Here is a 25,440-nt window from a genome sequence, read left to right as displayed (position 1 = left end):
ATTATATGACCAATTCAATATATTACTTTGATTCACATGCATGCTCATATGCAATGACACTTAAAAATATAAGCGAACCACATGCTTATATTATACTAATCATACATCTGGCAAAAATATTTCTAAATATCAAATGCATTATTTAGTTTGATTAAAAACAAAAACTCATGAGGTAATGTGGGTGTTCACACCCATATACAATTGTTCAGGATGTTCATTATTCTATGTATTTTATATGATTCCAAAGGCCTATTAGGCACAGTCCCCCGCATTCAACACAAGGTGATAACATACTCTTGGCTGGGAGAAGAAGCTATAGCTATTGTATCCTTTTATGGTCGAACATAGATACATTGTCGGCGACAAACAAATCGATGTAGGATACAAGCAATCCTACCTTGGGAATTAGATGTAACTAGGGAAAATGAGAAAACCCAATATGCCAAGGGGTTCCTCCACAAAATCGATGGTGGTATGACTGCCACCTCCAAACATCTCTAATTGTAGTGTCCACCAATTTCGGCAGCCTCCAAGCTCCTAACGGCCTAATAAAGACCGGCAAGTATTTCAAAACAAGTGAGAGAGAAAGAACTAGAGAGGTGAGGTGTTGTTTTGGTGGCTCTTCCGCCAAAATTGCAAAAAAGGGGTCAGTTGGCCCTCTAGGGCATCCTTTAATTCCAACAACTTTCCCAAGGATGAGGATGGGAGAGGGTGGGTAAGTTTTCATTAAAAATGAACCCAAGAAAGAAGAAGATAAGGGATTTGGGGGTTTTCGGTTTTCTCAAAGAGGGAGAGAGAAGAAGAGATGGGTGTAACGTGATAAGGGAGAAGGGGTCTCATGGCTGGGATTATGAAAGGTAGGGGAGAAAGGGTCTCATGACTAGGGCTATGAAAGGTAAGGGAGAAGAAAATGAGGGAGAAGGAGAGAATGGCATCAAGAGAAAGGGGGGTCTCACGGCCTTAGGGAAGAGAAAAAGAGAGATAAGGGTGGTTGTGGCATGAATGGGAAAGAGAAGGGGAGGAGTCAGTCGGGCTGGGTGAAATGAGAGAAGAACGAGAAAAGTGAGGTGGGTGTTCTAAAGTGTGTGCCCCACTCACCACTCTTTCTCCTAAAATGCACCAACCGTAAAATAGGTTTCCAATGTGGGTCAGTTCTCACTCCAAGCTGAGTGGGAACCAAACCGAATCACACCCCAAACTAAAAAAAATGGAATTACTAAAATAGGCCACAAAAAATAATAACATAAAAAAATAAAAACTCAAGTAACCCTCACATAAACAAATCAAAATAAGGGTTAAATAAAATTAAAATCTCAATGTTAAATTGGTCGACCCATTGGGTCCAAACCCATTTGAACACAAAAGAATTTCATTTTATACTTAATAATTCTGAAAATTTTGCTAAAAAAAAATTAAATTGCAACCCATTTTAATCATAACAAACCATGAAATTTAACTAATTAAACCATGCCACTATGCTCAACATAGAAAAAATGCTCATTTTATAAAAAATATAAACTTTTAAAAATTTTATAGGTCTTACACATTGTCTTTCTGCTAATTAGGCAATTTGATATGCGCAGCGGCCAATAACCTTACTGAGAGACAATGGTTAATAATCACACTCATTAGAAGCCTTCGAGATAAAATTGATAATGTGAACTTTGGTCTTAAACAATCAACATATCTTATATTAGTACCATATGTCTATGTATTTGCTAAACAAAGTTTTTATGATGCTCTTAATGGTAACTAGAATGAGTGCATTATATTAAGAATACACATCTAGTATGTCTTTTAATGTAGTCTTAGTTAGTATACTAGTAAATATGAATATATTGAGTAAAAGTCGTGATGTGCCAAACAAGTTTTTTGTAAACATTGTTTTTTGGGACATGTTTGTAATTTTTGTGTTTGTTAATTTTATTTTTGGTATTTCTAAAATCTCTAAAACTTTAGTAATATTTTAATTAAAAATATTACTTAATAATAAGTGGCCTTGTCAATTAGGAAAGTGTGGTTGGATGTTGACATCAACTTGACGGTACACTTTTGAACATATGACATACACTGAAACACTAGTTTCAAAGTTGAAACTGTATAGATAGAATTTCTCAGTCACTAGGACTTTTGTCATAACCCGTATATAATGAGTTTAAATCTAGGATTTTTATTGTAGATACAAATACATGTTAGTTGTCTACAAGCAAAAACTTAAATTTAAACTCATTTTGGATCAGAGAATAAAATTCTACAAGTGAAACTTATTTTCTGTTTACAGAATAATTATGCTTGGTTTTATCATTTTGAAGTAATATCAACCAACGAGTTTATAGAATGAAATAAATTTTGAAAATTTTACAAAAATGTGCAGCTTACATAGAATTTTTGTCATGACAAACATTTTGTAGGTCGTATCTTTCAACCCCAAACTCAAATGAGCCCAATTTTTTTTTTTTGAGATTGCTTTCGTATGTCTGAAACATCCTTCTAAAATTTAAAATTTTTTGGGTTCACTGTTTTGAAGAACTATAATTTTTTTAAGACTAGTCAAAATAAAAATAACAACACAACATGAATTTTTAAGAAGCACATAAAGAAATTTTCATAAACAAAACACCAAAAATGTAAAACCCGCAAAATTTCGATAATTATCAAACTAAGTAAAAGATAAAATCCTTTGAAATAAATACGATAAAATGATATAGAGTCGATTCAAATGAATCTTGAAATCCAAACTGGATCAAATGGACCCAATATTTGGATTTGGATACGATGTATGGATTCAGATCCTGGATAGATCCGAAATCCAATTAGAATCCAATTGAATCTTAATGGACCCAAAGTTTTGTCAAATTGCAATCAAGATCCAAAGATAGTTAAATCGCAATCAGTTCCAAAAATGCAGTAAGTACGAATTTGGAACTCCCAAGAGAACGATGTCGTAATTGAACGAGAGGACCATGAAAAAAAAACCATACTTTAAGGTTAATGAGTCAAGAGGCAAGACATGAAAGGACATCTTAGGTTTGAGACCCCTGTCCACGGTAAAAGCGTAAGAAAAACGTTTATGATTTAGACGGAGCGTCATAAGTGGATAAGAGAAATTAAGTTGCAAGAAAGAACATCTAAAGAGGAGTTAGCGCATTGGTCAAGACAATGGGCTCTTACAGAGTGGAGGTTATAGGTTCAAATCCCTTAGGTAACATAACGCTTTTTATGTAGAAAACATTTTTGGTTGGTAATATAGTTCAGCCACAACGATATTAAATACATTAATGTTGCAAGTTATTGCAACAAAAAAGATCGTGGTACACTGGTGGGAAACGTGTCCTTATGGTGGAGACCTGAGTTTGATTCCCCCTATACTCCAACAAAGAGGGTTATTTTTATAAAAATAAAATATATTTTTATATTTTTGGAATTTGAAATTAGAGAGGACGTTACCCATTCCCATTTAAGACGGTTTTAAATGTGGAATGGGGTGGCACACGAAGTGGACTGGGCGTTTTTTCCAAAGGGGAAAGCCCCAACCAAATTTAATAATATTTTTAATCAATAATGAACTTGGGAGGGGGGGAAAGAACGTTTGGGAAAATCCTTTAATCAGGAAGGTGAAGAGGCAGCATCAAGAATGGAAGATGGCCTGCCGTTTTGGGCAGACTGTAATGAAAAAAAAAATGGTAGTTGGTGAGACTTTACAAAATTCGACCTTCTGTAGATCAATCTTTCTATCCCTTCACATTTTCCATTATCAACCAAGGTTTCTCCATTTTCGTTCTAACCTCACCTCCATTAGCTCTGAGGAAAACCTTGCAAGGGATCATTCGACGCACGTGAGGAGTAGAAGCAAGTTAACCTCCGAACTATGGTCTTCAACGAGTCGTTCCTCCACCATTAGAGATGAGAACCAGGTTGTTTCTGTCACTACGAGAGAAAAAAAAATGTGAGAGGTCGAACAAAGCTCAAATACAGATTTTTCTATCTTCACAAGGTAAGGAGGATCGTATCTTTGTGCATGTGTTTTGTGCCATGTAGTACCTGTATGCTGCAGCACCCCCCCCCCTTTCATATATATATATATATATATATATATATATATATATATATATATATATATATATATATATATATATATATTATGACATATATCTTCAGTTGTGGGTCTTAATCATGGCTGATGAGAGCTTGTTTTAAACCGTGCGTATGGGTGTACTTGAATTTATCAATTTATTATATATAGATTTTAAATAAGTATATGTAGATCCATACACTAAGATGAATGTGTAGATCTATGGGGATCGGGGATCACGATATTCCAAAAATCTGGAATGGTTTATATAAGAAGTTGATATAAATGCCCCATTCAAGTTTGCGCAAGAATAGCATGGTAGGTACGATAAAGCGTGATATGGACAGAATCATGAGAAGGGTTATGGCCAGTAGTTGCAGCATTCAAGATTGCACACATGATTTGTTAACCCTATAAAATCGTTAATTTCGTAAGAAATCAAAATGGTATGATTTAAATTTGTTTCAGCATATATGTTTTCTTGGAGTTGATACATTGTCAATGTTAATTATGCAAATTAGTAGATCTACAGTAAGTATTATTCCTTGTAAATAATATAAGGTCTTGACAACAAATGTCGGTTGTTTGAATTTATGTTGACTAAGGAACCATATATTTTTTTTTTTGACTGAGCGTCAAGTGGTCCCTGGAAAATTGGATATCAAGTTAAAGTTATGCTTATGCATCCCATGTATTATGGATTAACTTACAATCTCACCATAACGTTCAATCGGTTATATTTTTCCCATTTGATATTATGTTAAGATTAGTCAACTCTCGTTAGATTATGTGCAGGATTCCTTTGTAAAAACAATGGTATGGCCTGGTGGGGTATTGATGACATCAACCAAAAAGGAAAAGAACGCAAGAGCCATATGGTGCAACATAGGCCTTAATTCATCTTCCTAAATTCATTTTTTTTCACCTGTAGCTATGCATGCATAAAGATACCCACCAAGGTTTTAATCTTTGCATATCCAAGAAACAAGATATCTATGCCAACAAACCTTAGGAGATATAACCAAATGAAGCTAAATGCAACTTTCAACAAATATCCAATATGCTAGTAACATGAATTTCAAAACTGTTAAGAGTCTATGTCGTCATCATCCTACCATGGTGAAAAGCTCGTAGAATTTTCTGTAATTAGCTGCCAGGTATGCCACCGTGTGGTGGGACACGTTGTAGGTTAAAACCTCAGCAGTACTAACTGGTAGGCGTCAACCTACTGCCCTGCTTGCCCTGTACTAAGGCGACCAACATGGTGCACAATTCCATTGGTAGTCAAATTTCATGGCTACAATGGCTGCAAGGTCGTCACTGACATGTCGCAACCCACTTGTTGGCCACACACTATGGTGGCTGAAAGCCACTGTGCACAACAGAATATTTCGCATTCTATTGTGCCCCGTCGTAAGGGTCACATTGACTCCACCCGTTGCTTGGTGTAGTCTTCACAGATGCAGTTGCAAGGCTTCCAGAAATCTGCCTAAGCACAGTTGTGGCTGCAGCGCATTGTAGCATGTCAATGACTCACCGAGTCCCGACTATAGTCTCAAGAGTATACAACAATATATATATATATATATATATGTGTGTGTGTGTGTGTGTGTGTGTGTGTTCAAACCTTTTTAGAGACAAGGGTTGGCACGATTTTTGAATGTCAAATGCTTGAATCCGCAAAACCTCAATTTTATACATAACCTGTTTACATGATGTGTTAGTTGGTGAATTTTTTTGCGATTGTGCAGATCAGTCTACACAATCTACATGCACACCATTAAATCAGTCAAAATAAATAAGTAAATTCTAGATTTCAAATAGTTGCAGCAAGTGCGACTCCACTATGAACGAGAACCTGTCATGGAACTCATGATAGTCATATTGCAATATATATGAAACCACTATGAGCAAACAAGTGTCATTGAAAATATGGTTGTCACATGGCAGTATATGCCAATCTATTACATATATGAATATGCCCATGAAGTCATGATTATCAAATTGACGTTTATAAAGATATGCAATGAATACAAACCGACTATCTAATTTATGACGATCATATTGCAAAATTTACTATGAACCAAAAGCTGCCATAAGATTAGCTTATTAAATATGTGTTACATTTGAGATTCATTATTTTGCACATGCTTAGAGTAGGCCTGAAATGCACTCATGCACACATACATCGGTTAGAGCAAAAGCTCACTTTAGTGCACAGGTTTAAAAGCATGTTGATTTTAGTATATGCTTATGAAAGTAATGTATGTATCGATGAATGTGGCAAATCAATAAGGTATCCATGACGTATTCATGTGGCACATGGTGTTATATGATGTTGACATATGTGTGTAGCGACCAATGTTTCAATGCTTGAATCGCTTGTTGCTAAATGCATATGTTCGTTATAATTGCACAAATAAGAGAAAAACTATAAAGGCACGATAGTACAACTTGAAACTCAGTATGTCAAATATTTTTGGTGTCATATGGGCATATATGATGCTTAGGGAATTGCATATAATTGAATCATGATTGCACGTAAATATGATGACATGTTTCAGTGCTAGTTGATCTATGTTTGTTCTGCAAAGGTTTGCATAATAAAGGACATTTTTCATGCCATGATCTTGTCAAAGCTCAAAAATGAGCTTGTGGTCTTGCGTGACCAATGTAGTGCCATACGAGTACTTATGAAAGGTCATACTTGAGACATGTCTTATAAGGGCATGGTCAGTGGGGGTACAAAACGTATACCCGAGTTCAGAAATAAAACTTTAAAATGCTTAAGTATAAGTATTCGCTCATAGTTGAGCCAAAATTGTGAGAAATTATGGTGGATGCCTATGAGGCATTCGATGGGTAATGTGCATACACAGATATCACCCCGAGTGTGGGTTGGGATTTTGGAAATCCTCTGTGGTGCAATGACTTGCACATAAGAATAAATAAAAAGGAAAATATGTACACATCAAATAAATGTGGGATTCTGAGTATACCTGAAAGATGGTATATGTTACCAGTTTCTCGGGATACTGGGTATACCTGAAAAGGTATATGTTACTGGTTTCCCAGGGCTCTGGGTACACCTGAAAGACGGTGTATGTTACTGGACCCATGGTCTACCTTGAAGAGGGTAGATGGTACAAGCTCCGTGGGACAATTTTTGTTTTGGTGAGAGCGAGGCGTCTCACCCGGTCCCCAGTCCTCGGAGTTAGGGGGTCAGGACTACCAATTTGTCCTAGGTGGTAGATCTAAGTCTTCTGCAGAAGTACAGGGTGCATCCTAATTCTAGTTCTAGCCATTGGGGAGTAATCTCTCGGTCGTGAACCGTCCCCTTTGGATATCCGTACGGCTAGTCATACGGGTTATAAAATAATAAACCCCCGTGTGGTCTCGGTCCGCTACGATGTTGAATGCCTGTGCGTACCCACAGGGTAATTAACAAGATGAAACATAAAGTTAGTGCATTAAGAAAGATCTTTAAGTAGTTGCATACTGCTTGATGTTGAAATTGTTGGAGTAAGTTGTGACTCTTGTAGAGCATGATTCAAATTAGTTTTTCGTTACATGGAAATTGTGATAACTTATGAATGATGTGTTGAACGTTGATGTTTGTGCTTTATACACACTTTACATTAATTGCTTTAGTTAAGTCAGTTGTACATCCTCATTAGTTCCAAAGTTGTTATTGCTTATATAAATATGCTTCATGCATATGATGTATCGTGCTTTGACGTTGATGGAATATATCATGAAATACTTGACTTTGGTGACCTGTACATTTATCACGTGTTAAATGGTTATTAGTTCTATCTAAACATGTTGCACATATACTTGTACACGTGACACTGTGCACATTCATATGGATATTATGCTTCTTACTCAGACGTGGTAGTCTGACCCTTTCTGAATTAATATTTTTCAGGAAAAGGAATGACGAGCAATTGCGGTTGTCGCTGGGACAGTGCCATGTGACCATATCTTCTTCTGATGTCTTGAGGAATATGACTTGTAATAAATCATTAATTGTAAATGATAACTTGTAGTATTTCAATGCAAGAATTTATTTTACTTAAATGCCTTGAGTCTGTGCTATTACTTGTAACCCGCCCAAATAATTTGACGAAGAATTTAATAAAGCTTTTTCGATGTTGTTTAGAAAAAGAAAATTTATACCAAAATTTTCAAGTTAAATATTTGGGGCGTTACAAAAAACATGCATCCAACGATTTTTTATTCATCATAAACACATTATATACATGTATATAAACATCTAAACATATTTCAACAAATGTATCATGAACCAAAATCAAACATAAAATATGACATTTTTATATAAGAAAACATGTTCTTTTGCAAAAATGATTTTCAAAAAATATTTCGGATTTAGGAAAACCTCCAACGAGATTTTTAAATCATAAAAATCATATTCAATCAAGGCATATATGTTTTCATCATGCTAAATACACTAAAAAATACCATATTCGAGTTTGGGATAATCTGAAATCTCAAATCGTATATTTAGAGGGTACCATTTTGCATAATTTCGTAAAAAAATGATGTAAAACTCATACATAGATTCAATCCATGGGTTTAAACCATGATCTTGAATCAAGATCTGGATTCACATGAATCAATCCTAGGTTTGAACCTATTTATACATTTTTCATACCTTTTTTGCAGAAATCTAATTTCTAAAAAATCGCATACAATTAAACAAAGGCTACAATTATAAAAAACAATCGATCTAAATTCAAACTCAAATATGAAACTAAGGTTGAATCTCAAAATATAATAGAATATAACTAGGGTACTCACCTATTATGGATTAATCACAAAATTTTGGTCTCTACGAACACACCATAATTGGTTTTCTCTTTCCAACAAGAAGGGTGTGTGGAAAGAAGACGAAAGAAGGGACAGAGAGATAGAGGTAGTGGGGGAATAGGGGAGAGAGAGAAATAGAAACTCCGACAAAGGAGGGCATGTGATGGAAAGAAGGTAGAGGGCCTCCTTAAATAATTTTCTACCTTGGTTTTCCTATTGAATTAGGAAACATCTACCTAAAGTTGTCTTTTATTTTGTTAGAGATATATTTTATGAACCTTTTCTAATTCCTATCTTAATAGGACTCCAAAACAATTTGGAAATTCATTATTCCATTAGCTAATAAATAAAATAAAAATAATTAGCTTATTAGAATTCTTTTTTTTTGTACCTACTTTAAATGAGAAGGGAGGTGGGGACGTTCCACCCCCTTTTGGATTTCCTTGGACTAAATAGAGTCCATCCTATATTGGAAACCTTAATCTAATATGGCCCATATAGAGGGGCATCCCACCCTTAGGATCCAACTTACTTAATTGGATCAAACTTCCTCAAAATTGAGATCTAATCCAATTCAAATTAAATTCACATTCAATTCAAATCCAAATTAAATTGCAACTTAAATTCAAATATATATTTAATTAAAATCCAATTTAAAAGTAAATTCATAATGAAATTCAAATTAAAGTGATATGCAAATTCAATTCTAATTAAACACAAATTCAAGACATAAAATTTTATCTTTATTTATTTAATAATTACTATAAATTTGAAGTCTGCCCAGTGGCAAAGACAAGAATCTAAGATAGGGTGGTTATTTATTTTCTCTCTACTCTCTTTCTTATTTTTTAACTTACATGTTCTCCATCGAGTCTCACCTTACATACATATATTAAGCTTTACATGTAAAGGGACTCACATAAAGCAGGTAACAATAGTTACCAATATTTACAATATTGGTGAAGGTAAGACCATCCCTCTCATATGGAAACATGAGATCTGTAGCTACATCTCTCATAAGGTACTACTTATTCTCTCCTTGTCTAATTTCCTTTCTTTTTTCTTAACCATGATTGACGTGTTGCCATCTTGTTTGAACTTTCTCAATTGAATATCCACATGTAGCTTACCATTCCCAATATTGTCATGTTGATCAAAGTTACTATATAACCTCTCATTCTTGCCTTGTTATGAAAGTATCTTCAACCTTCCTATCGTGGCTAAGATCATGTTTAACCTTCCTTGCATGTATTGGTGGCAATCGGGTCCGGTTGGCGGGTTGGCGTGTCAGCATACCTCAACCCGAACCCGACCCGTTTATTAAACGGGTCGGCTGTGGCAAACACTAACCCGACCATTTAATAAACGGGTAACCCGACATGATCCGCCGAGTTGGCGGGTCAGGTTGGCAGGCGGGTTGGCGGGTTGACCCGCCCGCCTAACCCGTTTATTAAACGGGTCAGCCGGGTTGGCATACCCCCAACCCAAACCCGAACCGTTTAATAAACGGGTTAGGCGGGTAGACCCGTTTATTAAACGGGTTGGCTTAAGCCCAACCCAAACCCGCCTAAGAGTCGGGTTGGCGAGTCGTGTCAGGTTTTGCCACCCCTACTTGCATGAGTGATAGATTCAACACCTTTCTTAGCAATGCCTTCGTCCTTAGCAACACTTTCCTTAACACGACCCCACAAGCCAATCACTATTTCTTGGAGATTGAGTTTGTCTCTTACTATAGAACACCTGGGCCCTGGAATGACTTTAGTGAAGATATTTGTAGGTTGATCCTCAGAAGACATAAACTTTATATCTATTTTCTTTTTGGCAACTTTTTTGCTACCAAAATGATAATCAATCTTGATATGCTTGGTTTTGGTAGCCCCAAGATTATCACACCATAGTGTTGTGCTATTAATTGGGGTTATGCCCAATTCAATAAGACTTTTCGACCACATTAATTCAGATATTGCTCAGACTAAGGCTTTTTATTCTACTTTTAAGTTGGATCTAACGATAGTATGTTGTTTGTTGGAGCTCCATAATATGATGTTAGGCCCTAATCAAGTAAAGTATCCACTGGTGAGTTTTCTATCATCAAGGGACCCAGCTCAATCAATATCAAAAAATGCAGCCTGAGTTGGTTCCTATATGAACTGATAGGCTTTATTTACAGAGAACGCAATATCAGGTCTCGTGAGAGTACCATATTGAAGAGAACCTACCATACTTTGATAGTGAGTAGCATCAAGCATGGGATCACCATCAAATTTAGTATGTGTGACCATAGGTTTGGACTCTATCATATGACTCTTAAGCAAGAGATCATAGATGTATTTATTTTGAGACAATACGATTCCATCTGCAACTTTATTTACTTCAATGCCTAAAAATAAATGCAACTCGCCAAGATCTTTTTATAGAGAATTCACAACCAAAATTACCAATGAAAATTTGGACTTTTATTTTACAGCTCCCAGTGACCATGATATCGTCCTCATACACAAGAACATACATCACGAGTTTTTTTTTATCTCTTGATTAAGAGAGATGAGTCGGCCTAAGACTCAACAAAACTAAGTCAAATCAAATAAATTTGGAGTCATGCAAACTAAGCTGGCAGAGCTTGTTTTAGCGCATAGAGAGCTTTGGAGAGTTTGCATATATGATGACGAAACTCTTTGTTCTCAAATCCAAGAGGTTGAGGTATACACTCTTCTTCCTTTAGAAATCATGCAAAAAAAAATTATTATTAACATCTAATTGACAAAATTTTCGCCCTTGACCAATAGCAATAGACAGAACAACACAAATTGTGGTGGGCTTAACCACATGACTTAAGGTTCTAAAATAATCGACCCCCCCCTTTTGTTGATTGTACCATTTGGCTATTAGTTTGGCCTTGTATTGACCAATCCTACAATAAGAAAGACGTCTTATCCCAAATATCCAATTGCTGCCAACAATTTTGAGGTCATTTTTGGGAGTCGGTAACATCCAAGTCTAATTTTTGTACATGGCCTCTGTCTCTTCTCTCTTGGCTTGAACACACTTAGGGTTTTAGAAGACTTGCTTGAGGTTACAGGGTTCTTTTTCTTCTTGTGTGAGTTCACTAAGGAGACCATAAGGAATGGAGTGAATCCAGGCAAAAAAAGACTTAGGTTTCCTAGTTCCATCTAGAGACCTAGTGAACAAATTGATTTTACGATGCCTGAAACTAATTTTCAAACTCACAAACTTTATGTTGAAAATCAACAAAGGAAATCGAAGCAACATGTGGTATAAAAGAAACCATAAACTAGATGGGCAACAAGAAGCCATTTTTGGAGTCTTGATTGAGTAATCAAGCATTCACCTCCTAAACATCATTAGCTAAATAGTTCCCGCATAAAAAAAATTCAGCTTATCAAAGATGACACGACGAGATATAAAAACCTTTTGTAAAAATGGATCAGAACAAATAAATCCCTTATAGCAATTTCTTTATCCAATAAACACACATGGCCTAATCTTTGAAAGCAATTTTGTTTGATTATATGGGACAAGAAGATAACATGTGCAACCAAATAACTTGAAATAATCATAATATGGAGTTCTTCATAAGATCAACTCAAATAAAGATATATTTTTAAGGTTTGCGCTTGGTAATCTATTGATAATGTAAACTGTCACTCGAAAAGCATCATCCCAAAAAAACATTTTCATGAAAGCAAAGACCTTTAGACTCGTACCGATTTCAACATGACTATTCTTTATTTGAACAACATTGTTTTACTGTGTGTGAAAACATGAAAGCCATATTTTAATTCTATGATTTGACAAAAAAAATTCATTGATGATGTACCTCTTATTCTATCTTCATCTAATTTCTTTTCTTTTTTTCTTAATCATAATTATCGTGCAAAAATTTTGTTGAAACTTTCTCAATTGAACATCTACATTTTGTTTACCTTTCCCAATATTGCTCATCAGGGTACATATATAACATCTCATTGTTGTCTTGTTGTAAACAACCAATATCTTCAACATTCCTATCGTGGCCAAGATCACATTTAACCTTGGTTGCATTGGGGATACATTCAACACCTTCAGTAGCACAAGGTAATATCCTTAACAACACTTTCCTTAACAAAAGGTGCACTCAAAGTGTACAATGTGATTGCACCTGATCCACCCTCATTCCTTTGTAGAGAGGTAGGATCGTTAAAGGTTCCTCATCATAAAAAAATTACAAGATTGTACAACTTATTCTTGACCAGTCAATGATACCCCCAATCCAACATGTTCTTTTCATCAAGGGCCTGATTGCTTCACACCTAGGGATGAATACGGGAAGGATATGGGTCAAGTCATGGTTGACCTCACACTAGATCTGATCGTTGAAGAATGGGTCAAATCTCATATTAAGATCTGAAATGGATCTCGTATATAGTTTATGTCTCAGTTAAGAGATTAATGGATATGGCTAGATTCGGACAACATATGGCTATCAGATTTTTGAGCTAGACACGAGAAGCTGGTAAGCGGTACAGCCTTTTGTTGTTGATTGGATTTGGATCTGCATTACATCGACACCTTAGGATTGGACTCTGGCTCATACAAGTTGCTCGTTTTTATTGGGTATTGTTCTCTGTCTAGTTGGAGGGTTATCTCTCGAGGATGGTTCTTTGTATTCTGTGGATTAGCTCCCTTTACGAAGATTGACATAATTTGAAATTTAGATTAATTGATGAAGTCAAGGATCCGGAGAAGGATCCCAACAAAAAAGAACAACAAAAAGAAGAAAAAGAAGGTTGATTGTCTTGGAATCCCATATCCAATTGGATCACTGGTTCGGGATCAAATCATTGCAATAAACCGAGCCTGCAGAAAATACATTCCGTAAGTGATAACTGGTAGTTTCCAAAAGGTGCCCTCTTGCACAAACAAACACCCAGCATAGGCACCAGGGTCGAGGGTCCTAGACAACAGTAGGTATGGCAGGCTGAGCCGAGGCCCACTCTAGAATTGGTTTCTTAGTGTGGGATGTGGTTTATTCAGGTTATAGATGGAAATAAAACAGTTGATCCAATTAATAAAAATTTCTTAGCAAACTTTTCTTTTATTTTTTTTAATCTGAAAAAAAAATGCCCTAGGGAGTTGCCAAGCTTTGACTTACGCAGGGGGGTGATGACCATGGGATTTGAGCCTAGACTACCCGTCAAACAGTCTAGGCCCCATCCCACAAAGCCAAAACCTTTGGTCTCTGATCACACAATTCTTGGGAACAAAAATTACTGAAAAAAAAATAATAATAAAATGCTTGCTCATGAAATCAGTGAACATTTAATTTAAAACCAATAATGTAAAGCAATTGTTTCGAGGACAGGCCTCTAAACAGGGAGACAGGTAACTTGATGCTAAAGTAGCTGAAGAAACATGCTGTTTAAAACTGGCATTCTTATTAAACGATCAAAAATAAAATTGCAATTTGAGAAAGAATTTTAAACATTAATAGACCAGAGTCAATCTTTGATATTGAAAATAAAAAAAATGGAGCAAAATAGCAGTTCAAATTGGAATGGGCAACCAAATATTAACTGTAACAGGGGATCAAAACGGCAAAGCTCTTGAATTCAATCTGCTCAGAAAATGATATGTTTTTTTCTCATAGACTTCGTCTCCAAAGTCTGACATGTGAAAGGAAATATCATAACTCAATCACAGCAGATGCAAACAGACACTAGGCAGGATGAACACAGGGCCAAAAAGGGTTTTGTTCAAAATCATCAGAAATCAAAACCAAAGGGTTTTTGGAAGCTCTCATATTATTCTTCATTTATCAGCAGACATTTGAGAAATCTCAGAATAGCGTATATAGCCGATATTGGCTTCGAATCATTGAGCCACCATGGTTATGATACAAAACGTATTTGCACACAAGACCAAATAAATATTTAAAAATAACAAAGAAGGGCACTAATTAGACCAAAAAAATAAAAGCTACATGAAAACAAATGGGAAAATAAACAAAAGAATCCGTTCGTGGGATCAGAGATTGGAGAAAAAGTATCAGTCACGGTTGGATCAGAAACACGGACCAAAATAAGGATGTCATCATCTCCCAACGGATCCATTCGTGCCATTGAAAAGAGAGAGGATTTAAAAAAAAAAGAATAAAGAAAAAAGGAGGAATAAGAAGAATTGTGTAACAATAAAAAAACTCAAAACCCAAAAACTCTAAGAACAAAAAATGAGACACGTAGAAGAGAAATGATGCCATCAGAGACTTAAACACGAAGAGAATCAGGTTTGATCATATTGTTGCAGTATTTTCCTCATCACTTGACAGATTCTCTTCTATGCTCTTCTAGGGAATTTCAGAGAGAGGGAAGAAGATGGGGGAGAAAGGAGTGAGGTATCCCCCTCCCTCCCTGACTCCTAGATTTTCATCCCCCCAACACTGTCGCCAGTAACACCACAAATTTGTCCTGAGGAATGCTGTGTTCCAGCATCAAACACATCATGCAATTGAGTGTACACGCATCTCACGGACACAAAATCAAACGCTCCACAAGGCATTGTTTGGGAGCCTTGAATTGGAGGTGTCTGGTGGATACCCTGAGTACTCAAGCCCTATGCTGTTTGGGAGAATGTTGTTGCCAAAAAACTGCATTAGGAATGGAGTTGGCAGTTCCCACACCATATCATTAAAATGAGGATGTTGTCCGCAATTCCGTCAACACCGCATTTTAGCAAAACCATATTTTGAAATCACAAGGAAATGGCGTGTCCATCTCAATGCCTCCCAAACAGAGCCTAAAATGCAATCGACATTTCCAAATGTCAATGTCATCCATGAAAACCAGATTGGTCTTCCTTATTTGACAACCCAATTTTGATAGATTACATTGATGATTTATTGTGGTGCATCCAGCACAAAGTTATAACTGTTTAGTTATACACTGTCCCAAGCCCGGATAAAGGAGGAGGGTTGCGGTAGGCCTGTGACAGCCAGCATAAAAACTATCATATCTTATGAAAATGAACCAATATGAGAATTTCGTTGGGGCGTTCCCTACTGAGCGACGCGTTGTACTCTCTAGGCCCGGAGGCAGTGATAAATGGGCAAGGGTTGCTAGGTCGTCGCCCAGAAGCGACGCGTCACACCGGCGCCCGGGTGTGGTGTCAAATAGGCAAGGGTTCCCTCACTTTGTTGGACGGGTGGGGGTAAAGAAGTTAGTCCAAGACCATAAAATTAGGTTAGCCACTTGGAACATAGGGTCCTTAACTGATAAGTTGGTAGAGTTAGTAGATGTTATGTGTAGGAGAAAGATTGATATTTTATGTCTTCAAGAGACCAAATGGGTAGGTGAGAAAGCTAAAGTGATAGAACCTTGGGGATATAAGATTTGGTATACAGGAATAAATAGAAAAAGGAATGGAGTAGGGATTGTTATGAGTCGTCAGTTTACAGATAATGTAGTTGAGGTCCGTAGGAAGGGTGATAGAATTTTACTTATTAAATTAGTATTAGGTACGGATATTATTAATATTATTAGTGTTTATGCACCTCAAGTAGGTTTAAATGATTTCATTAAGCATCAATTTTGGGAAGATTTAGATGGAGTAGTACAAGGGATATCTTATGGAGAAAAGCTTTTCATCGGCGGTGACCTTAATGGACATGTAGGCATTAGTAGGGATGGATTTGAGAGTATCCATAGAGGCTATGGTATAGGAGAAAGAAATGAAAGTGGAGAAAGGATTTTAGATTTTTGTTTGTCCTATGATATGATCTTAGCAAACACTTGGTTTAGGAAGAGAGAGTCTCACTTAGTAACATTTAAAAGTGGAGTTAATACGAGTCAGATAGATTTTTTCCTACTTAGAAAGAGAGATAGGGGTTGTTGCATCGATTGTAAGGTTATACCGGGAGAAAGTGTAGCTACACAACATAGAGTCTTAATTTTAGATCTTAGAATTAGACAATGCCGCAAAAGAGATAGACATAGGATAGATCCTAGAATTAAGTGGTGGGCACTGAAAGGAGCTAAACAAGGAATGTTTGTAGAGCAGGTAGTTAAAGAAGTTGATTGGTGTCTCGAAGAGGATTCAGAATCAATGTGGAATAAGATAGCAGGTGGCATGAGAAAAGTGGCTAAGGAGGTATTGGGTGAGTCTAAAGGCGGTGCACCACTAGGTAAGGATACATCATGGTGGAACGAGGATGTCAAATTAGCTATTAAGGTTAAAAGAGAGTGTTATAGAAATCTAAGTAAGAGTCTTGATAATGAGAATTTGAAGAAGTATATGATAGCAAAGAAGGAAGCTAAAAAAGTTGTTCAAAACGCGAGGGCTAAGGTATATAAGGAGGTTTATGACAAGTTGGATACCAAAGAAGGCGAGAAGGATATTTATATGCTTGCAAAGATGAGAGATAGGAAATCGAAGGATTTGGGTATGGTTAGATGTATCAAAGATGAAACGCAAAGGATTTTAGTCAAAGATGAGGAGATTAAGGAGAGATGGAAAGATTATTTTGATAAGCTTTTTAATGATAGTCATGCTCAAGATCTTGGAGACTTCTCCATTCCTTTTCATGAGATAAATCGTGACTTCATGCACAAGATTCAAAAGAAAGAAATTGCAGAGGCTTTGAAGAAAATGAAATCAAGAAGGGCAGTTGGCCCAGATGGTATACCTATCGAGGCTTGGAAATGCTTGGGAGAGAAAGGTTTAGAATGGTTGACAAATCTTTTTAACTTGATCTGGCGAACAAATAAGATGCCTAATGAGTGGAGGAAGAGTACTTTGGTGCCTTTATATAAGAATAAGGGTGATATACAAGATTGCACAAACTATCGTGGTATAAAACTCATGAGTCATACTATGAAACTTTGGGAGAGGGTGATTGAGTCTAGGTTGAGGAAGGTTGTCATGATATCGGAGAATCAGTTTGGTTTTATGCCTGGAAGATCAACTATGGAAGCTATACATCTTCTTAGACAACTTATTGAAAGATATAGAGAGAGGAACAAAGATTTGCATATGGTTTTTATTGATTTAGAGAAGGCTTACGATAGAGTACCTAGGGACGTTCTCTGGTGGACAATGATGAAGAAAGGTGTTTCTCTCAAGTACATTAGTATAATTAAAGATATGTATGAAGGAGTAGTAACCAATGTCCGCACTTGTGGAGGGGTGACAACCAATTTTCCGATAACGGTTGGGTTAGATCAAGGATCTGCTTTAAGCCCTTTCCTATTTGCGATAGTGATGGATGAGCTTACGAGATCAATTCAAGAAAATGTACCGTGGTGTATGTTGTTTGCTGATGATATTGTTTTGATTGATGAGTCTAGAGCTGGGGTTAATGCTAAGTTAGAATTATGGAGACAGACATTGGAAGCAAGAGGTTTTAAGTTGAGTAAGAGTAAGACAGAATACATGGAATGTCGGTTTAGTAAGCAACGAAGTAGTGATGGGAGTGTAGTGAAGCTTGGTGAGCAAGAAATACTGGTGGATGATTGTTTCAAATATTTGGGATCTATCATTCAAAAGTATGGAGAAATTGATGAAGATGTAAATCATAGGATAAAGGTTGGGTGGATGAAATGGAAAAGTGCAACTGGAGTATTGTGCGATCGTAGAATGCCATTGGGGTTGAAGGGAAAGTTTTATAGGACGACTATTAGTCCTGCTTTACTATATGGTACGGAATGTTGGGCTGCCAAGAGACATCATATTCAAAAAATGAGTGTAGCTGAGATGCGTATGCTGAGATGGATGTGTGAAAATACAATAAAGGATAAGATTCGGAACGAGGAGATACGTAAGAAGGTAGGTGTTGCACCCATTGAAAATAAGATGTGAGAGAATCGTTTACGATGGTTTGGACATATTCGGCGAAGGACTAATGATGCTCCAGTTAGAAGGTTGGAGAAATGGGAAAATATATTAGTTAAAAGAGGTCGGGGTAGGCCTAGGAAGACTTGGATGGAGATGATAGGAAAGGATATGAATGCTTTGAACCTCACCAAGAACATGGCATTGGATAGAAATGATTGGAGGAAAAGGATTCATGTGGAAGACCGAAAATGAATTTCTTTTTTGGTTCATATCGCTGACCCCAAATGTTTTGGGATGAAGGCGTAGTTGTTGTTTGTTGTTTGTATCCAGCACAAAGTGAATCCAATGATCCCAAGGATGATAATTTGGTCGGGCCTAGACCAAAGAACCAAACCTGTGGGTTTATGAACTCATCCAATCAGTTTGTAACCAACTCCATGTCAAATCTGAGGCATAGAATGGGCATTTGAAATCTTGATCAGCAGCTTTCCTGGCCCAACTCCTTTCAACAGAAATTTTTAAGCATTATACATTACCTAATTGTAGAGGCCTCTTCAAAGGAGGTTGTTAGGCTGATACAACCAAATTCCAAGCTATTAAAATCAAATGGCAACTCGTATCCTAAAGCATGTCGCCATGGATTGGTAGCGGATGGGGCAAGGAGAAGGATTGGCTAGATGGCCAAATTGGATTAGTCATGCATTCAACCAATAAATATCCAACATTGCACCCAAAAGAAATGCAACACTGTAGTTAGCGAAAACATACGAATTACAAAGTAGAAAGAAAGTTCAGATGGTAGTGGTACTAACAATATACCATCATAGTTTCACGCTCAGAAAAATATAAGCACATATCAAAGTCCTGTCGACAAACTCATTTGTGGGCATGTTATTCAACACACTATGAACAGTTTATTGCGAACTGATAGTGGCACTCTAGCTCAATTAATTTTCTTCATTACCATTTTTAACAATAATAAAACTACCATTAAGTATCAAAACAGATAGATTACATGATTGTACCAGGAGACAGGTAACGTGATGCTACAGAATCGCAACAAGTTGTTTAACAGTGGCATTCTTATATGGAATTGGTATATGCTTCTCTGCATGAACCAACCTACTAGCGTAAGCCAAGGAAGCTCAAAATGAAATGGGTAAGAGAAGCAACAGATTGAAATAAATCAGAAAACTTCAAAAAGCAAATGAAAGCAATCAAACCTTAATGACTAAAAGGGTGTAGCCATTTTTCACAAAATTGAATGGTCTGCATTGCAAATTCAAAACGAATTTGATTTATGCTTTTGTTGACACATCCATTGGTATCAACCAAAGAATGCAACGCCTCACAAAAGCAATAAAATGGATGAGAAAATACAAACATATTGATAATCATTAAAATAACAACAATGTCAAGAGAAAAATGGAGACTCTGACCCTAAGATGGAAAACTCTGAGTCAAAGAGAAGATGTAACATACAGAGCAAAGAAGGATGGATTAACATGGTTTGGCTAGTGTAACCTATGTCCACAAAAAAATGTTCTCACTGTTTCCTTTAATCTTTCTTATTTTTCTCTTACACATTCTCCTTGGTATCTCACCTTACGTACACATATCAAGCTTTAGATGTAAAGGGGCTCACATAAGGTGAGTAACAATACAATATTGGTGAATGTAAGACCATCTCTAATCATATGAAAACCTGAGCTCTCTTGCTGCATAAAACACTCTTAATGATACCTCATATTCTCTTCTCATCTAATTTCCTTACTCTTTTCTCAACCATGATTGACTGCAAAAATTGAAACTTTATAAATTGAACAGCCTCATGTGGCTTACCTTTTCCAATATTATCATGCTCATCGAAGTTACTATATAACCCTTCATTATTGTCTTGTTGTGAACAACCACTATCTTCAATCTTCCTATCGTAGCAAAAATCACGTTTAACCTTCCTTCCATGATTGATAGATTCAACACCTTCCTTAGCAAGGCCTTCCTCCTTAGCAACACTTTTCTTAACAAAAGATACACCCAAAAGTGTAAAATATGATGGAACCAGAACCACCCTCTTTACTTTGTAGGGAGGTAGGATCGTTTACTGACAAGGGTGATAGCCTTGGAATCCCATATCCAAATGGATCACTGGTTCAGTATCAAATTATTGCAATTACCCGAGCCCAGCAGAACACACAAATTGAGTGGGTGATAAATGGTAGCTTCCAAAAGGTACATCAAAATTAAGACTTTTCAAAACAATAAAAAGGTGCAACAAGTTGCTGAAATAAATAAGACTCAAAGGGGGTTGGCACAGCGGAGTGGGGGCCTTCACCGATAGACAGGAAGTCCTCATGGGTGTCACCCCTCTTGTACAAACCAACAACCAGCATAGGCACCAGGGTCGAACCTAGACTGCAGTAGGTATGGAAGGCTGAGCCAAGGCCCACTCCACTAGAAATGGTTTCTTAGTGTGAGATGTGCTTTCTTCGAGTTATAGATGGAAATAAAAAAGTTGCTCAAATTAATAAAAATATCTTATCACTTTTATTTTATTTTTTACTCTGAAACAAAAAATGCGCCAGGGTCAGAGACCTAGCAGCACTGGTGGCTCGCCTACGGCCTCTGTCCATGTCAGTGTAAAACTCAGAGGGGTTACCCCTCGACCCAGGGAGTTGCCAAGCTTTGACTTTCGCAGGGGGTGATGCCCATGGGATTTGAGCCTAGAATGCCCATCAAACAGTCTAGGCCCCATCCCACTAAGCCAAACCCTTGGTCTCTCATCACACTATTATTGGGAACAAAAACTGCTGCAAAACCAACTAGAGAAAAAAATATGAAGTGCTTGATCATGAAATCACGGGGAACATTTAATTTAAAACCAATAATGTAATGTAAAGCAATTATTTCGAGGATAGGCCTCTAAAAAAGGAGACAGGTAACTTGATGCCAAAGTAGATGCAGAAACATGCTGTTTAAAACTGGCATTCTTATTAAACGATCAAAAATAAAATAGAAATTTGAGAAAGAATTTTCAAAAATAATAAACCAGAGTGAATCTTTGACATTGAAAATAAAAAAAATGGAGCAAAATAGCAGTTCCAATTGGAATGGGCAACCGATATTAACTGTAACAGGGCATCAAAACGACACAGCTCTTCAATTCAATCTGCTCAGAAAATGATATGTTTTCTCATAGACTTGCGTCTCCAAAGTCTGACATGTGAATGGAAATATCACAACTCAATCACAGCAGATGCAAATAGACACTAGGCAGGATGAACACAGCCAAAAAAGGGTTTTGTTCAAAATCATAAGAAATCAAAACCAAAGGGTTTTTGGAAGCTCTCATATTATTCTTCATTTATCAGCAGAGAATTGAGAAATCTCAGAATAGCGTATATAGCCGATATTGGCTTCGAATCATTGAGCCACCATGGTTATGATACAAAACGTATTTGCACACAAGACCAAATAAATATTTAAAAATAACAAAGAAGAGCACTAATTAGACCAAAAAAATAAAAGCTACATGAAAACAAAAGGCAAAATAAACAAAAGAATCCGTTTGTGGGATCAGAGATTGGAGAAAAAGTATCAGTCACGGTTGGATCAGAAACACGGACCAAAATAAGGATGTCATCATCTCCCAACGGATCCATTCATGCCATTGAAAAGAGAGGATTTAAAAAAAAAAGAATAAAGAAAAAAAGGAGCAATAAGAAGAATTGTGTAACAATAAAAAAACTCAAAACCCAAAAACTCTAAGAACAAAAAATGAGACACGTAGAAGAGAAAAGATGCCATGAGAGACTTAAATACGAAGAGAATCAGGTTTGATCATATTGTTGCAGTATTTTCCTCATCACTTGACAGATTCTCTTCTATGCCCTTCTAGAGAATTTCAGAAAGACGGAAGAAGATGGGGGAGAAAGAGGAATGAGGTTACCCAAATCCCAAGCAGATGTAAGCTGAGAGGAGAGTTGGGTGGGTATCCCCCTCCCTCCCTGACTCCTAGATTTTCATCCCCCCAATCCCCGACACTAACACCACAAATTTGTCCTGAGGAATGCTGTGTTCCAGCATCCCGCACGTCGTGAATTTGATTGTACATGCATCCCAAGGACACAATCAAACGCTCCCCAAGACATTGTTTGGGATCCTTGCACTCAAGCTCTATGCTGTTTGGGAGCAATGTTGTTGCCAAAAAACTGCATTAGGAATGGAGTTGGCAGTTCCCACACCATATCATTAAAATGAGGATGTTGTCCACAATTCCGTCGTCAACACCGCATTTTAGCAAAACCATATTTTGAAATCACAAGGAAATGGTGTGTCCATCTCAATGCCTCCCAAACAGAGCCTAAAATGCAATCGACATTTCCAAATGTCAATGTCATCCATGAAAACCAGATTGGTCTTCCTTATTTGACAAACCAATTTTGATAGATTACATTGATGATTTATTGTGGTGCATCCAGCACAAAGTGAATCCAATGATCCCAAGGATGATAATTTGGTGGGGCCTAGACCAAAGAACCAAACCTGTGGGTTTATGAACTCATCCAATCAGTTTGTAACTAACCCCATGTCAAATCTGAGGCATAGAATGGGCATTTGAAATCTTGATCAGCAGCTTTCCTGGCCCAACTCCTTTCAACAGAAATTTTTAAGCATTATACATTACCTAATTGTAGAGGCCTCTTCAAAGGAGGTTGTTAGGCTGATACAACCAAATTCCAAGCTATTAAAATCAAATGGCAACTCGTATCCTAAAGCATGTCGCCATGGATTGGTAGCGGATGGGGCAAGGAGAAGGATTGGCTAGATGGCCAAATTGGATTAGTCATGCATTCAACCAATAAATATCCAACATTGCACCCAAAAGAAATGCAACACTGTAGTTAGCGAAAACATACGAATTACAAAGTAGAAAGAAAGTTCAGATGGTAGTGGTACTAACAATATACCATCATAGTTTCACGCTCAGAAAAATATAAGCACATATCAAAGTCCTGTCGACAAACTCATTTGTGGGCATGTTATTCAACACACTATGAACAGTTTATTGCGAACTGATAGTGGCACTCTAGCTCAATTAATTTTCTTCATTACCATTTTTAACAATAATAAAACTACCATTAAGTATCCAAACAGATAGATTACATGATTGTACCAGGAGACAGGTAACGTGATGCTACAGAATCGCAACAAGTTGTTTAACAGTGGCATTCTTATAGGGAATTGTTATATGCTTCTCTGCATGAACCAACCTACTAGCGTAAGCCAAGGAAGCTCAAAATGAAATGGGTAAGAGAAGCAACAGATTGAAATAAATCAGAAAACTTCAAAAAGCAAATGAAAGCAATAAAACCTTAATGACTAAAAGGGTGTAGCCATTTTTCACAAAATTGAATGGTCTGCATTGCAAATTCAAAACGAATTTGATTTATGCTTTTGTTGACACATCCATTGGTATCAACCAAAGAATGCAACGCCTCACAAAAGCAATAAAATGGATGAGAAAATACAAACATATTGATAATCATTAAAATAACAACAATGTCAAGAGAAAAATGGAGACTCTGACCCTAAGATGGAAAACTCTGAGCCAAAGAGAAGATATAAAATGTAAACCTAAACCGTTTAGCCAGAGAGATTCTCAAGATATAAAATGGCAAAGAAATTCATAGATTTCAGGAAAGTATGAACTTGGATTGAATTGTGCTGTGAAAATTATTTGTGTCAAGCATGAAGAATTAAAACTATTACCCAAAAATCTAGGCTCAGATTTTTGTAGCTCCATCGATCTCTAAAAAGCGAGATTCGTCTCAGAAATCCAACAGCAGTTGAGGCGGAATCCTTTCCAAGTGAGTCGCTTCGGCTTCTTCGGCACCTTCAACTTCAGCAATAATAGCAGCACGCTGTACAGCCTCTGTGCAACAAAACCTACTTTCAAAATTTCGCAACATGAACGACTTCAAGCATATTTCAGTTAACAATGAGAAACAGCAATCAAGAAATAGAGCTTGGTCGGAACTACATACCGGCAACGAACGTTATAAGAAGCTCACAGCTCAACTTCAGAGAGTTTGAATTCGCTGCATCCACAAGTCGAAAATAGAGAAAAAGAAGAAGAATAGATGCTCATCAGAATGCGGTCTATGACGCCCAAATACGATATATACACAACCAATGCAGCACAAATTGCAGGAGATCAAACTGAACCTCTGAGAAGCAAGGATAGCACACCTGTGGCCGGTCAGATCCTCTTCGTAGACGTCGCGCCTGCGGCCTTCAAAGGGAGAAGCGTTCCATGTTTCAGTAGAAAGTGGGGATTCTTAGGATCCGAAAAGAATGGTGTAACAAGCCATACATCGTTCTTAAAGGCGTCCAGGCCTTCAGCTCTCACGCGTTCTGAAGCGGCGGATCTCCATCAGAATCAAACAGGGGATCAAAGGGAAAGAAAGGAGATAGAGAGAGAGGGGGAGAGGGTTATCGTGAGAGAGAGGAACGAGGAGGGGTTCTCTCACCTTGGGCTTTTACGATCCATACAAGTTTGAAGACGGCGTTGATCATTTCCAGATCCCATTTGGGAAAAAGAACAAAGGGTGAGAGAGAGAGAGAGATGTTGGGTTGAGGGCTTACGGGATCAAAGGGGCTTTCCGCCATGGGAGATGAGAGAGAGGCAGAGAGAGTCTGCTTCGAGTGGC

At 37.1% G+C, this 25,440-nt stretch overlaps 1 long non-coding RNA gene and 8 other non-coding genes across 13 annotated transcripts in view; all 9 read right to left on the bottom strand.

Annotated features, from left to right (window-relative positions):
* LOC149833172 (uncharacterized) overlaps positions 1 to 25,440 on the bottom strand; it is a 46,215-nt gene extending 20,775 nt beyond the window's left edge. For 2 of the 5 annotated variants that reach the window (XR_016433405.1, XR_016433404.1), the window contains exons 1-3: positions 24,980 to 25,440; positions 24,775 to 24,828; positions 24,500 to 24,676 (exon numbers count right to left, since the gene is read on the bottom strand). This is a non-coding gene — a long non-coding RNA (uncharacterized LOC149833172). Of the gene's footprint in view, positions 1 to 23,748; positions 24,677 to 24,774; positions 24,829 to 24,979 lie in introns of those variants that run through there. The other 3 variants (XR_016433403.1, XR_016433402.1, XR_016433401.1) reach the window with 3 other exon arrangements.
* On the bottom strand, positions 14,514 to 14,608 carry LOC149833180 (small nucleolar RNA R64/Z200 family). The gene has a single exon (XR_016433497.1). It is a non-coding gene; the product is annotated as a small nucleolar RNA R64/Z200 family (small nucleolar RNA).
* LOC149833179 (small nucleolar RNA U54) lies at positions 14,694 to 14,783 on the bottom strand. The gene has a single exon (XR_016433471.1). It is a non-coding gene; the product is annotated as a small nucleolar RNA U54 (small nucleolar RNA).
* On the bottom strand, positions 14,923 to 15,001 carry LOC149833178 (small nucleolar RNA SNORD18). The gene has a single exon (XR_016433517.1). It is a non-coding gene; the product is annotated as a small nucleolar RNA SNORD18 (small nucleolar RNA).
* Positions 15,153 to 15,226, bottom strand: LOC149833177 (small nucleolar RNA Z199). Its single transcript, XR_016433474.1, has one exon. It is a non-coding gene; the product is annotated as a small nucleolar RNA Z199 (small nucleolar RNA).
* LOC149833176 (small nucleolar RNA R64/Z200 family) lies at positions 21,894 to 21,986 on the bottom strand. The gene has a single exon (XR_016433498.1). It is a non-coding gene; the product is annotated as a small nucleolar RNA R64/Z200 family (small nucleolar RNA).
* Positions 22,071 to 22,160, bottom strand: LOC149833175 (small nucleolar RNA U54). The gene has a single exon (XR_016433472.1). It is a non-coding gene; the product is annotated as a small nucleolar RNA U54 (small nucleolar RNA).
* Positions 22,300 to 22,378, bottom strand: LOC149833174 (small nucleolar RNA SNORD18). The gene has a single exon (XR_016433516.1). It is a non-coding gene; the product is annotated as a small nucleolar RNA SNORD18 (small nucleolar RNA).
* LOC149833173 (small nucleolar RNA Z199) lies at positions 22,529 to 22,602 on the bottom strand. Its single transcript, XR_016433475.1, has one exon. It is a non-coding gene; the product is annotated as a small nucleolar RNA Z199 (small nucleolar RNA).

The sequence above is a fragment of the Nuphar pumila genome, chromosome 7 (assembly GCF_984573655.1).
Source record: "Nuphar pumila chromosome 7, dmNupPumi1.hap1.1, whole genome shotgun sequence".
Taxonomy (NCBI): Eukaryota; Viridiplantae; Streptophyta; class Magnoliopsida; order Nymphaeales; family Nymphaeaceae; genus Nuphar; species Nuphar pumila.
This window is presented reverse-complemented; position numbering and strand designations above follow the sequence as displayed.